Genomic DNA, 15,386 nt, shown 5'->3' on the forward strand with positions numbered 1-15,386 from the left:
AGAAAAAATATATAAATATATAATTATATATTTTTAGGAATATATAATATATAATAAAATATTAAAATAAAAAATATATAATATATAATATATAAAAATAGATAAAATATATAATATATAAATAAATAAATATATAATAAAATATATATATAATTTTTTTTTAAGAGGGAGAGAGAGAGGGATGGGGGCAGAGGGAGAGGGAGAGAGAGAATCTTAAGCAGGCTCCATGCCCAGCACAGAACCTGACGTGGGGCTCGATCCTCTGACCCTGAGATCATGACCTGAGTTGAAATCAAGAGTGAGACACTTAAACTGAATGAGCCACCCAGGTGCCCCCCAAAATGATAATTTTTTATATTTATATTTTATAGTTAAAATTTATGTATTGCCCAACCCTTTATATAATGCTCCATGAAAAAAGACCTATACTAAATGGAAATGGTTTACTTGTCTAAAAACATTAAAATATTTGACTCCATCAGAGCACTTTCCTTTATTCTAAAAATTGACCCTCTACTGAACAGTATGCATTGTTCCTGCTTGTTGAACAATATAAAGGGGAATTTTTAGATTCCACTGTGATGATGAGTAAGTTAAGCCTACCTACTTAAAAAAAAAGGAGAAAAACAAAATTCAAGTAAGTGCCAAGAGGTAAGAAAATAAAGCAGAGGGGCGCCTGGGTGGCTCAGTCGTTAAGCATCTGCCTTTGGCTCAGGTCATGATCCCAGGGTCCTGGGATCGAGCCCAGCATCGAGCCCAGCATCGAGCCCAGCATCGGGCTCCCTGCTCAGCGGGAAGCCTGCTTCTCCCTCTCACACTCCCCCTGCTTGTGTTCCCTCTCTCCCTGTGTCTCTCTGTCAAATAAATAAATAAAATCTACAAAAAAAAAAAAAAGAAAGAAAGAAAATAAAGCAGACTACAGAGATGATTCATATGGAAGCCTTTTGTTTGTTTTCTTTTAACTAAGATGTTGATTAGAAATGAAAGGGCTCTGAATTCAATATTCTATTGCTTTACAGTCTAGGGAATATAATTTCAGAAACCCTGGATTATCCAGCAGTTACATTTGGGCAGTAGAAAAAGGAGCTGGCCAAATATCCCTGATGTTGGACTTCTAGGTAATTTCCAGGGATTAAACATCATTCTTTTTTCTCTTACAAATAATTCTTCCCAAAGTACACATAACCCCAGAAATGTTAGGTGACTTTTCCATTGTTCTCTCAGTAAGGGGGCAGGATAGACACTTGAATCCTTAACTATTTGTTTGTAGGAGAAGAAAAACATGTATGTATTGGGGCACCTGGGTGGCTCAGTTGGTTAAGCATCTGATTTCGGCTCAGGTCATGATCTCAGGGTCCTGGGATCGAGCCCCATGTCCAGCTCCTGGCTCAGCAGGGAGCCTGCTTCTCCCTCTGCCTCTCCCCCTGCTCGTGCTCTCTCTCTCTCAAATAAATAAGTAAAATCTTTAAAATATATATATGTATATATACATATGCCAATTTGAGAAGGAGCCGACTGTGGTTGCTTTGTAATGTATATGGCAACTCCGCTACACTGAACTACGTTTCCCAGAATTCCCTCCTGGAATGTTTCTGGCTAAGATGGCCCACAAGAGACATTCTTACACAGATTTGGGGCTTGGAAGTGAAGTAGCAGCCATTTTGTAGCTCATGTTATTGACGAGGGAGCAGAAGGCTAGCTGAAGACAAAGCATAAGCTGACACCCTGCAACCTCCTCTCACCCCCGCTCCTTGGGACGTTCTTCCAGGAATCTCCCAACCTTAACTTGACAATGGCAAAGGCCTCTGGTATCTTGTAGGATCTTGTAGGTCGGTCCTCTTTAGCATATGAAAGTTCTTTTGAAACCTCCCTTTTCCTTACTTTCCCCCAACTCCCGTATATAATCAACACTCCTCAAGACCCCGGTGCTCTTTCTGCCTACAGGTCCTGTCCCCGTGCTTTAATAAAACCACCATTTTGCACCAAAGATGTCTCAAGAATTATTTCTTGGTTGTCGGCTATGGACCTCACCCTACCGAACCTCACCCATATTTCAAAACCACATCATTATTGCTTATCAACTGGCTTACCTCCCTGGCAAGGGACAGCCAAATGGCAAGGCGAGGAAGCTACAACTGCTCCACCTTCCCCTGAATCCTTCTCCGACTTTTCCAACTCCTGAGCTAGATACATGATGAAGGGGGACAGCTTCTCCTATGGGATCTATACCATCAGGGTCAGAGGCAGTGAGAAGTGACAAGGTTTCAGTCTGTCCTCCTGGGTTCTAGCTCACACCTGTAGGTTCCAGTTTATACTTGCTTTTCCCTACTTTACACATATCTTCCCTTCCAGGCTGCCTTCTCTGAAGTCTTTAAGCTCCAGGATTGGTATGAAGACAATGGCTTTACAGAGACTGTTTAAACAGTTCCCACAACTGGGTGAGATTAGATATGATATAGAGGATGTGATATGCTCGCAGGCACACCCACACAGCTCCTAGTGGGTCCTGCCTCTGTGATTGAATCCTGACTGTATTATATTGATTTTTCTAGTTGAGTAAATGCGTTATCTTCTTTGGGTTTGCTCTTCCAAAAACTTTATCATTCAGGATGATGTATTATAGCTTGGTTATGTAAATTTTGTACTTTGAAGGCTAACAAACTCAATACCTGAATTTTGAAGAACAATAAACTTGATCAGATGAACAGTTTGTTCACATCTCTAAGCTGTTCATAATTGCCTAACTTATAAAAATTGCTATGTGACAAATGAAATGAGATAATATACACATACTTCTTAGAAATACGGAGGTAAATGTCAGAAGTCAGTCTGTTGCTTTTGGCATAAGCCTTTTTTTTTTTTTTAGCATTATTTGTCTCCCTAAACTAGTTGCATGGAATGTTCCATTGGTAACCAACCAATAAATGTTGGTTACAAGAAAGTTTTAATAAAAAGCAAAATCCATGCCACCTATTTGTAATAAGGCAGGCAAGAAGAAAGGAAATAGGAAAGGTTATCATTTGAATTAGACAATAGAATTTAGTTCTGGAGAGATTCCAATACAAGTTGAAAGGAAGGTCAAGTTTAGGGAGGAATATGAAACAGTAAGATTTAAAGGGATAAGAGAATGAGCTCTTCCTTCTTTAAGAATCATTTGCAATAAAAAGAAAATTTTGGCAACATATTCTTAGGCTTCTCCCTCCTCCTCATCTCTCTGCCTTCTCTTATCTATATGTTAGTGTACTAAGTGAATCCAAACCTAAGAAATTAATGAAACAAGAACACATTGAAGCAGCTCCTTACAGAGCTGTGTTTCACAGAAATATGTGAGAATATTTTGCTAATTTAAGTCAAGGCAATGCTGAGAAGAGGTAGGTAGTTAGTCCTTAAACAACAGCCCTGCCCCAAAGAAGTAGATGGATGACAGGTTTTTGTTTTTTTTTTTAAAGATTTTACTCATCTGACAGAGAGAGACACAGCGAGAGAGGGAACACAAGCAGGGGGAGTGGGAGAGGGAGAAGCAGGCTCCCCGCGGAGCAGGGAGCTGGATGCGGGGCTCAATCCCAGGACCCCGGGATCACGACCCGAGCCGAAGGCAGACGCTCAACCACTGAGCCACCCAGGCGCCCCGACAGATTTTTAAAATAGAGAAAAAAGACAAGGTTTGGAGGAAAACAACAAGGAAGGCCTAAGGAAAAGTTCTGGGTAAGTGGTTTTACTTTGGCAGAGGAAAAACAAATTGCTTATTCGGCAGTGTTGCTAGTCCTATTTCAAAGCAATAAAATAGTTAGGTGTTATCTCATTAGTTTACTTATATCCATTTTAGAACTGCCTCTTCCTCCATGATTTGTAGCTTGTTCCTCAAATCATTTGGTAATTCAAGCTACACAAATTTCTAATGAATCCAATGAAGTCTGAGAGCTAAATGAAAAGTTTAATACCCTACCTTCATACACAGTTTTTCCTTCTAGAGACATAAAGCATTTCACAGATACTTTCTCTTTTATTCACAAAGAATTTCTTTTTCTTTTAATTAAAAAATTTTTTTAAAGATTTTATTTGGGGCGCCTGGGTGGCTCAGTCATTGGGCGTCTGCATTCGGCTCAGGTCATGATCCCAGGGTCCTGTGACCGAGCCCTTCTCCCTCTCCCTCTGCCCCTGCTTAAATAAAATAAATATTTTATTTATTTATTTGACAGAGAGAGAGAGCACAAGCAGGGGGAGCAGCATGCAGAGGGAGAAGCAGGCTCCCCGCTGAGCAGGGAGCCCTGATGTGGGGCTCCGTCCCAGGACCCTGGGATCATGACCTGAGCCGAAGGCAGACATTTAACTGACTGAGCCACCCAGGCACCCTTCACAAAGCATTTCTAAGACTGCAACCGAAGGCTGTGTACCCTAAGCCGTGCAGATCGTCAGGAAGAGAGACAGATTCCAGACTTCAAGTTCTGATGTTTCACCCTCAACTCTGCCATTCTCTAGACCTAATAATGTACTTTCCAGACTGTAATCCCTTCTAACTGATGACTGTTGGTCTTCCTGATTTTGAATTCCCCACGGGATCTCTCATAGTTTCCTCTAGGTTGGTTTTATTCCATTCATCCATCCATTTGGGTACAATTCCTCAACCAATTACAAATTCAGTTAACACCTGTTATTCTTGATATCTCATCAAGGAGTTTCTACTCTGGTTTTATGATCACATTTGTAGGTTCTTTTAGGACACTGGGCTGGAAATTGTCTGGGCCAGAGACAAGGTCATCTATGGGACTATATACTCTCTTAATTCCTTCTCACTTACCTTGACCTTTTTTTTTTATTTAAGTATAGTTGACATGCAATGTTATGTTACATTAGTTTCAGGAGTACAACATAGTGATTCAACAAATCTATATATTAGGCTGTGCTCCCCACAAGTGTAGCTCCCATCTGTCACCATACAATACAGTATCAGTGACTATATTCCCTATGCTGGACCTTTCATCCCTTTGACTGATTCATTCTGTAAGTGGAAGTCTCTATCTCTCACTCCCCTTTACCCATTTTGTCCATCCTCCCACCCCATTCCCTTCTGGCAACTATTGGTGTGTTCTCTCTGTTTATGGACCTGTCTCTGCTTTTTGTTTCTTTATTTATTTGTTTTCTAGATTCCACATATAAGTGAAATCATACGGTATTTGTCTTTCTCTGACTTATTTCACTTGGCATTATACTCTTTAGGTCTATCCATGTTGTTGCAAATGGCAAGGTCTCATTCTTTTTTATGGCTGAGTATCTTGAGCTTTAACTCCTTTTTACAGATGTTTGTTTGAAATCACTCTTGGTTTGAAATCACTGTTTCCAAGACAGCAAGTCAAGAGCTTAGCTAACAACAAGAGATTTTGACTGTTGTCTTTGTCGCTGACTCAAGGACTTCCACTATTCCTTGCTCTGTGACTCTGAAAATAATTGTTGCGCTTTCAAATGGCATGTCAATAAAACCAGAATCTCTCCAATGGCACATGAATTACCACTTTAAAAATATTGTAAGACATCGATATGGCAGAGCCCTAGCTTCTTATATGCCATTTATTACCCACAATCCTTATGTTTATTGACCAAGAAAAAGAAAGAAAAGAAAAGAAAAAAGAAAGAAAATGATTAGAATTCTGTGTGTGTGTGTGTGTGTGTGTGTAATAGGTCATGTTGGGGGTGAAATGAATGGTAGATGAATTATCCAAAATCAATGATTGCATCAGACAAGCCATTGAGAAATAAGGGGGATATGTCACTTGCTGGCTCCTCATGTGATATGGATCCATTAACTTTTTAACTATATTTCAGTAAATGAAGTTGAGAGGCAGAACCCTTTTTCCCCATTAGAAAGTACTCCCCAGATGCTCTACAAAACTTACGCACTAAAAAGCATGATGCAGTGGGCCATGGAGACGGCAGGCCATGGTTTCCACCGTGTGAGAACCGCAGGGCGGGGGCAACCACAGAGGTTGAATGAGGCAGAGCCTATGGATGACCTACTGAAATGTGAAATGAAGATGATGATGTCCTCCAAGGTACCAGGCTGCTGAAGGAGCTGCTGCCCAAAGGGAGCAAAAAGGACAATGAGGCTGTAGCTTCTACCTGGCTGAGGGCACGGCCAGCCCAAGGAACGTGAAAAGGCTCTAAGAAATATGCAAGGGCTGCTGTGGGCAGAGCAGCCAGGCTAAGGAGCTGAAGAAAGGAGAAAACTGTTTCTGTCCTTCCTCCTTTGTCATCTCCTGTCCTCCTACTCCCCACCATCCCTATCTCTTTTTGTTGTTATTGTTGTTAGGATTTATTTTATTTTATTTTTAAGATGTTATTTATTTATTTGAGAAAGAGAGAGAGTGAGAGAGAGCACGAGCAGGGGGAGAGGCAGATGGAGAGGGAGAGGCAGACTTCCCCACTGAGCAGGGAGCCCAATGCGGGACTCGATCCCAGAACCCCGGGGCCACGACCTGAACCAAAGGCAGATGCCCAACCAACCAAGCCACCCAGGCACCCCCCCACCATCCTTATCTCTATCTCCCCATACTTTGCTCCTGCTCTGCATCCCCAAGTCCCTCTGAATTCCTGGTTATTAAAACCCTTCCCCCATGGTTAGGCTCTTTTAGTTTCCTTTTTAATGACCTCCCTCCGCATCCCCTCACCTGCTCACCAAAGCCTTGAATCTTGATGGGATTCAAGAGATAGCCACGTCTCATGATTTATAAATTCTCTCTCTGCGTGGATTATGTTGATATATGGAAAAAAATCAGTCTTGTTTATGTTGATTCTCCAACAGCATTAATTTTGGAATTTCAATTTTTAAAGCAATTTCTCAAATTTTGCCTTTGCTCAAAGAACGTAACTGTAGAATACAATATAAAATAAGGGCCAAATGGCATTTAGGCAGGCACTTGTGCAGGGAAGAGAGAGGGAGAAGCTTACTCTGTGAATTCACTCGTGCCCCTGGGTGAGGGGACAAGAGAACTATGCCAGCCCATGAGTGGGCGAAAAGATGTAGTGATGATAATGTCTCAGGATTCTCTGATCTTTTGATCAGTATTATGTTTCAATTTGGTGGCAAAATCAGCCTAGAATCCAGATCTCAAAATTTATAATCTCATGATCTCAAGGAAGCACAAGAGCTTAAGAAATCCGGAAGAGGAGCTTCCTGGGTGGCTCAGCCTGTTGAGTGACGAGCCACCGACTCTTGATTTCGGCTCAGGTTCTGATCACAGGGTTGTGAGATGGAGCCTGGTGTTGGAGCCCGGGTGTTGGAGCCTGGGTGTTGGAGCCCGGTGTTGGAGCCCGGCATTGGAGCCCCCGCTCAGTGCAGAGTCAGCTTGAGATTCTCTCTCTTCCTTTCCCTCTACCCCTCCCTGTAGTCGCTTTCTCTAAATAAATAAATAAAATCTTAAACAAACAACAAATAGGAAGAGTAGTTCAAATCCTGGCTCAGCCTCTTACTGTAAGTATATGAATTTGCCAAAGTTATTTAGCATCTTTGAAACTATTTCTCCATCTGTGAAATAGGGATACATTTACTGGGAGGATTAAATGAGCTAACCTGGCAAGGCCCAGAGTCTGATGAAAGTTAGCCTTCTCCGCACTCTCTTAGCCCTTTGCTTGACAGCTGGAGCAAACCTGGGTTACACAACCCTTAGATTCCCAGATCACTTCGCAGGGAGGAAGATGGCCAAATCCTATCAGGAATTTAAGCTCCTAACTTATTTGCCCCTGGCTCAGTCATACTTATCATGGTGCTGCAATAATTCTCGAAACCTCTTTGGAACTCAGAACATTCTGTGGGATGAAGAAATAACAATCCTAAAGACACAGATTAGATAAGAGCCAGTTAACATTTGTAAAATACAATGTTACCCAGGGATGAAAGAGCAGAATCCAAACACGTTTTACAGTAAATGCTACTATTGAATAAAGTGGTGTTTCCTCAAATGTGGGTGTGAAATGCTGGTGATACACAAAATGATTTCAGGTGGGAGTCAGCTGCAGCACAAAATGACAAAAAATAGAAGAAATCATTCCCTTTTCAATTGTCTTTGACTACATCAAGAAGTAATTCTCATTTTGGGTCTTTAACATTTACTTATTCCTCTCTTGAAAAAGAGAATAAAAAAAGAGAGAATAAACCTTAGGCCCCACGCCTTCCACAAAGGGGGTAACTAAGCGGGGTTGAGAGATATTTCCAAAGTTTTTATTTTTATGTTTATCTCCTAATCATAGCAAACAATACTGGTTTCCCATTTATGATAATGGCAACCAAATTTCCTTTTAAAATAAATTGGAGTTTGAAAATATATTACACATTAGAAATTTTTTCATTAAAAAGAACAAGCTAACAAAAATATGAGGTACTAATACAGATGGTATGTGGATTCAAACAAATTGAAAATGTAGTTTGCAAATGACTGAAATGTAGGAAACACTGGCCTTGTGGATTGGGAATTAGGATACTGGGATTCTAGTCCCACCTCTGGTAGCAATTTACTGTGTGAACTTTAACCTCTCTGAGCCTCAGCATCTTCATCTGGAAATTAACAGGGCTTGCTTAGGTGGGCTCTAAGCACCCTTGTGGCTCTAATAGCCTGTAATTTGAAGCACATAATTAGGGGATTTTCTGTTCTTTTGGCTAAGAATCAATTGCTCTGTCTTCCTCCTCTATTTTCACTCCATACTCCTCCTTCAGGCATTTTGATATCTAATCCAGAAGAAATGTGGATCTCCGTTTGATTAACATTCATAAGTTTAACTAATGCATATGTTATTCCACAAATGCAAAAGAAAGGAATTCTTTGTAATAGAAAAAATATTAGATTTTGAGGGAGATGACATTCATTCTGGTCCTTGCTTTGCCATTTCCTGACAATGTGATCTTAGGTAACCTAAAGTTCTCTTTAGCACTAAAATTCTATGAAATGCAAATGAGCCTATAAAAAGGAAACAGATCAGCTGAGAATTCACTTCCTTTCCTTTCCGACTGAGATATGTAACACCTCACAGTAATATTTTAATAGAGACTCAAAGCTAAATGGAGATCTTCATTTTAATTCTCATTTTGATATTACCGTGGTATTTGGTACATAGCAGGCAATCAACAAATATTTAATGAATAAATGAAGAGTGGCATCCCATGAACATGAGGCCAAGAAGAATCACATTTCATCACGTAATAATTTAATTCAAAGGGAGTTAATTGAGCGGCACCTGGGTGTCTCAGTCGGTTAAACGGTTAAACAGCTGCCTTTGGCTCAGGTCATGATCCCAGGGTCCTGGGATCGAACCCCATGTCAGGCTCCTTTCTCAGCTGGGAGCCTGCTCTTCCCTCTCCCTCGGCTCCTCCCCCCTGCTCGTGCTCTCCCTCCCTCTCTCTCTCTCCCTCTCTCTCAAATAAATAAAATCTTCAACAACAACAACAAAGGGTGTTAATTGAGCACCTACCATTTGGTAGCCACATTTGCCAGGCATTATACCTTGTATCTTCCATAAAGAGCAAGATGAAAAAGATATGACCCCTGTCTTCCATTAACCTAGGACCCTTTCGGGGGAGATGGCATCTATACAAATAACTACATTCTGCTAAAAGAGCTAAAGTGCAATAGAAAAAGGCGCTGGGTTCTTATGGGCATAACTATGTCTCATCCTCATTTTTCCAGTACCTAGTTGTCTGAATGTGAGAAAGTCATTCCTACAATTGGACATCAGTTTCATCGCCAGTACAATAAAGTTACACCATATGATCTCTAAGGTCCCCTGCAGCTAAGAGTCTGAAAATTATTCTATGCCTCTGAAAAATTAGCTTTTTTTTAAAGATTTATTTATTTATATGAGAGAGTGCATGCACACACAAGCAGGGGGAGCGGCAAAAGCAGAGGGACAAGCAGACTCGGGGCTGAGTGGGGAGCCTGACGCGGGGCTCCATCTCATGACCCTGAGATCATGACCTGAGCAGACACCAAGAGTCAGATGTTCAACCGTTTGAACCACTCAGGCGCCCCAGTTCTTTTTTTTTTTTTTTCCAATTTTATTTATTTAAGTAATCTCTACACCCAACATGGGCCTCGAACTCACAACCCCGAGATCAAGAGTCACATGCTCCACTGAATGAGCCATCCAGGTGCCCTGAAAAATTAGTTTAAATACTTGCTCTTGAAGACCCCTAACTATATATTGGAGATGATCTCTTCAATACACTTATTTTTCCATGTAAAACTAATAAGCAAAGTCACACAATAGGTTTTGTTTGTTTGTTTGTTTTGTTTTTTTAAAGATTTTTTATGTATTTATTTGACAGAGACACAGCGAGAGAGGGATCACAAGCAGGGGGAGAGGGAGAGGGAGAAGCAGGCTTCTTGCCGAGCAGGGAGCCCAATGCGGGGCTCGATCCCAGGACCCTGGGACCATGACCTGAGCCGAAGGCAGACGCTTAACGACTGAGCCACCCAGGCACCCCACACAATAGGTTTTTTACTGGTTTCCATCTACAATCGCTCCAACCTTTCAACTCGCCTACCGGCAAACTTTCTAATTTGATTTCTCTTTATTTTTGTAAAGGCACTAATAGGAACATTTGCTTTCTAAATTAATCTCAAATAGGGGGCGCCTGGCTGGCTCAGTCAGTGGTGCATGTGAATCTCGATCTTGGGGTTGTGGGACTGGAACCCCACTTTGGGTGTGGAGATTACTCAAAAAATAAATAAAATATTTAAAAAAATTAATCAATCTCAAATAATCTATGAGGAAGGTAGATGAAAGATACAACTTGATTCCATTCAACAAACATTTATTGAATATCAACTATGTGCCAAGTCCTAAAAATGATTCTAAGATACAGAGAGGTCATGCCCTAAGGAACTTACAAGCAAATAGAGAAAATGAAACATTTCCATTATATCAAGAGTATTCATTTCATAGAAAGGAAAAAACAAATTCAGAAAGTAAAACAGTGTGGCAGATAAAAAAGCAGTGATGTGGCAGTGTGTTGGAAATCAGTCAGAAGTTCTTCCGCCTAAAAAACGCTCTGACCTATTAACCAGCAAGTCAAGGCATCAATAGGAAGGTCATTCAAATCCATTACACAAGGGCAAGACTGGCAGGCAGGGGCCTGAAGCTCCAGGGGAGATAGCCCATGAGCTGTCCCCAGGACTCTCTGGGGTCCATGGAAAAAGACACATACATCCCAGCTGATGCCAGGAGAAACAGCTGACTAAAAATTAGGCTGCTCCCAAAGCCAGGCAACTGGAGATAGGAAGACTCAGGAAGAATTTCCCAAATCAGAAACAAAAGAACAGGGAGGAGGACAAGTAAGAGAAACCCTTGCATTTTGTGCAGTTGGTGAAGGATAATTTTCTTCCCGGTCATAATCTTTAGAGGATGGTCACAGGCAGAAACATTCAGAAAAATGAAAATGCAAAGCTCTATTAGAGGAAGAGAAAAATGACTGATATGGGGAAAATCTCCATCCTAGCATGGAATATTCCATTTTATACAGATTTCTCCTGAAGGTCAAGGACTGAGCTAAAAGGACACAGCTTGCTGTAAGTGTCGGGTGCTGGGTTGGCTCAGCAACAAGAGTAGGGAATCCTACAGAACACTGGAGCCAGGGGCCTCCTGCTTGTTCTTTTAGATATAATACAATAATTTCCTATAAACTGCCAGGAGCATTCTGGCTCGGACACAGATGTAGAAACATCTAGATGTACATTTTCCACACCTTTGAGCCATTCTGAGTATAGCCGTAAACTAAGATCAAATTATTCATCTTTGAAAACCTGATGCTAATGTTCTGCTCATACCACACTGTCAAACAGCCCACAAAAAATGTGAAATCAGGAAGAAAAGTGAAAAATAAGATAGCAGGGTAGAACTGGGAACACCAAGAGACATTTCATCCCCAGCAAGACTACCACAGCCAAAAGGAATTGCCTCCAGGACTTTCCCCTGGGTCCTATTATTTTTCCAGCACTTTCCAAAGTTATAGAGGTATCTATTACTGTTTATTAATGTACATGTTTATGGGTATAACTTATGCTTGTCTAGCTAAATCCGGAGCAAATTCCATACTCTCAAGCTGGAATCCCAGATTTAACTCCACAAATCCCATGATGTGAAACTCCTAACCTAGCACCCAAGCACTAAATAAACTTGGATGACTTCTTAGGCTTAGCCTGGGAGAGTTGTAGTAACCATAATAGTAGAGAGGTCCAAAAAGCAAAAACAAGCAAATGAGCAACTTGCCTATTACTTAAACAACGCTGGCTTTCCAAACTGCTATTAACTTTTTTTGTTTGTTTGGTCTTGATCATTACAGAGTCAAAAAACTATGGTAATCTTTTTTATCTTTGAGATTTAACCACACTAGGGAACAATAGATATTTGGCATTTTGATTTTTTTTTTCCTGGTGGTGGTGGTAAACTTCAAACCCCTGTTGTACAATTTATTAGTTCTTTTTTTTAATCTTAGTCATGTTCAGTTGTTGCTTTAAGTAAATATTGCTTCCTTTTAGTTATAGGAAGGGGACACTTACTTTTACTCTCACCAAGGTATAGGTCCTGAAATAAGATCCTGCAGGAATCCTTCCCAATTTAAGAGGTTTATCTGTAACTTCGGAGATCTTTTTTTTTATTTTAAGATTTTATTTATTTATTTGACAGAGAGAGACACAGCGAGAGAGGGAACACAAGCAGGGAGAGTGGGAGAGGGACAAGCAGGCTTCCCTCTGAGCAGGGAGCCCGATGCGGGGCTCGATCCCAGGACCCTGGAATCATGACCTGAGCGGAAGGCAGATGCTTATAGCAGCAATCCATTTGAATTACTCCAACTTGGGATGACTATGCATTCTCCAAAAACAGTTCACAATTGTGAATTCGACACATTCATGACATCAAGGGAAATATACCTACAATGTCCATATGAGTAATGAAAAGTTAATTACAGAAGAAGGCCACCTTTCTGTGCTATTATGTATTCTGGCAGAGGAAGGGAAAAAGTTCACCTCCCAATGAAGTTAAGTTTACCTACAATGACGTGGTGAAAAGTTCTGTTTTGTTTTTTTATTTTTATTTTTATTTTTTATTTTTTATTTTTTTTAAGATTTTATTTATTCATTTGAGACACAGAGATACAGAGAGAGAGAAAGAAAGCATGAGCAGGGAGAGAGGTAGAGGGAGAGGGAGAAGCAGGCTCCTCGCTGAGCCAGGAGCCCGATGTGGGGCTCGATCCCAGGACCCTGGGATCATGACCTGAGCTGAAGGCAGACGCTTAACCATCTGAGCCACCCAGGCGCCCCTGTTTTGTTTTTTAAAGATTTTATTTTTAAGTAATTTCTACACCCAACATAGGACTCGAATTCACAACCCTGAGATCAAAAAGTCACACACTCCACAGACTAAGCCAGACAGGTGCTCCTGGTGAAAAGTTTTTTTTATTAATATAGGAAAATATCTTATAATAGGAAATAAAAAGGGGTGCCTGGGTGGCTCAGTCGTTAAGTGTCTGCCTTCAGCTCAGGTCATGATCCCAGGGTCCTGAGATGGAGCCTGCATCAGGCTTGTGTTCCAACCCTCGCTGTCTCTCTCTGTCAAATAGATAAATAAAATCTTAAAAAAAAAAAAAAGGAAAGAAAAGGCAAGACACAAAATTTTATATTTATCTACTCAATTCTAATTATTTACATATTCATGTAAAAAATAAATACATATTTATTCTCCTTAACTAAAACAATATAATAATTATTGCTCCCCATCGCTATACTTACGTATCTGCCTGTCAGTATAAGAAGGTGGTATAGAAAAAACACTTTGAAGATGTAAAACTACATGAAAATAACAGACTGTTAATACAACTTATTGCTGAGATGCGAGAAAATGGAATAAGGGAGGCCACAAAATTTTTTAAAATTGTATGTCAAGATACTAACTGCTGGTTCAAAAATTTCAAAAAGAAATAATATCCACATAGCAAAAATTACGAGTCAATCAGCCTTAGTAGATAACCACATAGCAGCAATGCTTTCTAAATAACTCAAGAATGAGATTCAGGAGAATGGGTTTTTAGTGGTTGGGTCAGCTTTGTTTTGGAAATGAATCCTTTCCAGAACTTCCATTTATTATTTTGCTTATACATATATTTAAATGCTATTTTAATGGCTCTTTGCCAATCCCTTATTTTTTTAGAGATTTTGATCTTTCAATTTTACAGTTAGCTGGGATTACTATATACAAAAACAGTATCTAACACATATCTCACACTTAGTATCTGACACTGTGTCAGATAAATTCACTTAATCCTCAAAACTGTGAAGTAGATATTATTATTATCCCCATTTTATAGATGAGAAGACTAAGGCATAGGGAGGCTAAATAATTTGCCCAAGGACACACAGCTAGTAAAATTTTTAAAGGACTAGAAGGAAATACACCAAGGTATTGATGGTGGTTTCTCAGGGGATAGGTTTATAAAGGATTGTTAAGAATGATGATACGACAAGATAAAATCTTGAGCTAAGACAGAGACAGCTGAGCTGGAACAGAGAGGACAGATTCCAGATCAGTTTGAGAAAATATGGGCAGAATTTGTGGATTGAGTCCAGGTAGGGTTGAGGGAGAGGTGAAGGAGTCTAAGAATACCTCCGCCTCTGGTTTGGTGACTGGGTGGACATGTTTACCAGGATAAGGAATATAGAGGAAAGAGCAACTCTGGGAGAGAAGATGATGTGCTGTTTTGATGTGTTGAGCTTTATTGTAAGTATCTGAATATGCCCATTTTAAGCTCAAGAGAGAGGTCAGGTAGGTCTGCACTTAGTTGGTAGTTAAACCCAAAAGAGAAGTTGCCATAACCCAGGGAGAGTGTGGAAGAAGAAAAAGGCTGTGGGCCAAGGGCAGGACTCTGAAGAACCTTCAACTATACGGAATATGCAGGGGATAAGATGGCCATTCAGATTTGACATTAAAATAACAAAGATATGAAATACCAGATACAGATTTGCTTTTCAAGCTTGGTTTCATTTATGAGGTAGCATGGAAGTAGGGCAGGGCAGTCAGACAAGTTTGGGTTCAAATCTAGCACTTGGCCTCTAAGTAGCTCCATGACTGTTGTCAGGTTACTAAGTGTAAAATGTGAATGATTAATATGCTACTCATACTGTTGTGGGTATTAAATGAGTTAATCCACAAAAGCACTTATATGGAACGGTGCCTAGCATGTAGCATGGATCCAATAAATATTAGATATTATCACTAATGAGTACACAAATCATAAAATTGTTTTTCATTCCACTGTTGTACTTTGGTTGAGAAAATGGGTCAGGAAGTTTGTTGGAGAGCAGGAATAACTACAGTGGAATTAAACAATTGTCTAAAAAAGCCACCAC

Source organism: Phoca vitulina, unplaced genomic scaffold, assembly GCF_004348235.1.
Source record: "Phoca vitulina isolate PV1807 unplaced genomic scaffold, GSC_HSeal_1.0 scaffold40, whole genome shotgun sequence".
Taxonomy (NCBI): domain Eukaryota; kingdom Metazoa; phylum Chordata; class Mammalia; order Carnivora; family Phocidae; genus Phoca; species Phoca vitulina.